The sequence below is a fragment of the Geotrypetes seraphini genome, chromosome 3, assembly GCF_902459505.1.
Source record: "Geotrypetes seraphini chromosome 3, aGeoSer1.1, whole genome shotgun sequence".
Lineage (NCBI taxonomy): Eukaryota > Metazoa > Chordata > Amphibia > Gymnophiona > Dermophiidae > Geotrypetes > Geotrypetes seraphini.
The window spans coordinates 199,197,171-199,199,571 of record NC_047086.1 but is presented as its reverse complement, the minus strand read 5'-3'; positions in this window follow the sequence as shown (position 1 = coordinate 199,199,571).

Genomic DNA, 2,401 nt, shown 5'->3' with positions numbered 1-2,401 from the left:
GAGGAAGGGAGGGAAAGAGATGCTGAGGTGGGGGAGGGAATGTGCTTTTGGACACAGAAGGCATGGACTTGGGAGAGAGGAAGGGAGGGAAAGAGATGCTGAGGTGGGGGAGGGAATAGGTTTTTGGACACAGAAGGCATGGACTTGGGAGAGAGGAAGGGAGGGAAAGAGATGCTGAGGTGGGGGAGGGAATACATTTTTGGACACAGAAGCCATGGACTTGGGAGAGAGGAAGGGAGGGAAAGAGATGGTTGTGTACATGGGGAATAGAAGAAAGGAGAATTTCATAGGGAGGGAGTGAGGTACAGACAGTGACATACCAAGGTGGGGGAGGGTGGGATGGGGTTGGGGGTCGGGGCAGTCCGCCCTGGGTTTACGCCCCAAGGGGGTGCTCAGCTGGCTACCCTCCAGTGTTCTCCCTAGGCCGGCAAACTGCATCTCTTTAGCCACTTGAGTGCCACCGCCACCATCGGGAACAGGCCGGCGCCGAGTTCTCCCTGCTTTTCCATGTGGAGCGACCAACTCTCGCCACCCGCATCAATTCTGACTTCGGAGAAGATGTTCTGGGCCAGCCAATCGCTGCCTGGCTGGCCCAGAACGGCCTCTCCGATGTTAGAATTGACGTCGGGTGGCGAGAGTTGGTCGGCCCCGCGGGGAAGAGAAGCAGGGCGAACTCGGCGCCGGCCTGTTCCCGATGACGGCAGTGGCAGCCTATTCCCCAGTGGCGGTGGCAGCATTTTCCCAATGGTGGTGGCATAGGGAAGGGCAGGGAAAAAGAAAGAAAGGCGGGGACAGGGAGCCAGAAAGAAAGAAAGGCGGCAGGGTGAAACAAAGAAAAATGGGGCACGGAGAGAGAGAGAAAGACAGACATACAGAATGAAAGAGGGCATGGAGAGAGAAAGAAAGAAGGGCAGGGTGAAACAAAGAAAGAAATGGGGCATGGAGAGAGAGAGAAAAACAGACATACAGAAAGAAATGAGGTATGGAGAGAGAGAAAAAGAAAGAAGGGGGCAGGGTGAAACAAAGAAAAAGTTTGGGGAGGGAATGAGGTCTGGAGGAGAGGAAGCATAAAGGAGGCTGAAAGAAGGGAAGAAATATTGGATGCCTAGTCAGAAGAATAAAGTGCAACCAGAGACTGATGAAATTACCAAAGGTAGGAAAAATGATTTTATTTTCAATTTAGTGATCAAAATGTGTCCGTTTTGAGAATTTATATATGCTGTCTATATTTTACACTATGGCCCCCTTTTACTAAACCGCAATAGCGTTTTTTAGCGCAGGGAGCCTATGAGCGTCAAGAGCAGCGTGGGGCATTCAGCACAGCTCCCTGCGCTAAAAACCGCTATCGCGGTTTAGTAAAAAGGGAGGGGGAATATTTGTCTATTTTTGTATAGTTGTTACTGAGGTGACATTGCATAAAGTCATCTGCCTTGACCTCTTTGAAAACCCGTCGAATATAAATGATAATTAACATTTTCTCTGCGCACAGTGTGCTTTGTGTTTTTAAAATTTTATTGTTGGTAGATCATTTTGACTTGGCCACAAAGATAAGGGGGAGGGAGGAAGTGGAGCTGCTGAAAGACATCTAGTAATCCTTGCAGGCTTGACTGTGCAGGGAATTATTTTTGTAAAATCATGTTTTGTTATGTGTCTGGCATTATTTAGACTTTAATTTCTATGAATGAATAGAATGAAAATGATATACAATTACTTGCTTGTTTTTATGTGAGTGCGCTGAAGGAAAGTGGAGAGAGAGTGGGCTGAGGACGCTGAAGGGAAATGGGGAAGAGAGAGTGGGGAGAAGACGCAGATTTATAAATTGACAATTGTACAGAATATTGTTTCTTTTTATACTTTAATATAAACAATTCAAGGCTTGTGTGGATGGAATCAGGTGGTTTGCGGGGATGGGGACCGAGCTTACGGGGATTAGTCCAATAAAATTGTATTTTTTTATTTCGCATTATTTGTTTTATTTTTATTTGTTAATTTGTAAAGTGGTGATTGTTATGTATCAGTTTTTTCAAATTTATATCTACTGTCTTTATATTTTGCACTGTATTAGAGGACATGTGTTACTGTTTTTGTGGTGTTGCATTGTATTCAGGGTCTGGTTTCTTGGCGGTTCAGTTTAACTTTTGTCTACATATTTCTATTTTTAGTTTGTGATTATTCCATATTGGGCGAGGGTGTATCTCTGTTCTGTGTGTTTGAAAAGAACATAGTTTTCAGTTGGCATTGATTACAGGATCAATTGACTGTGCGGGATCTGGCTTGTTTAGTTTTACAATGTATGTGTTGGTGTTCTAGTGCTCACTGCAGTGTTTAAGATGCTGCCTTTTCTTAGGTGCACTCTTGTGCGATATGTGGATTGTTACTAAAACTCATATTTTTCATATAG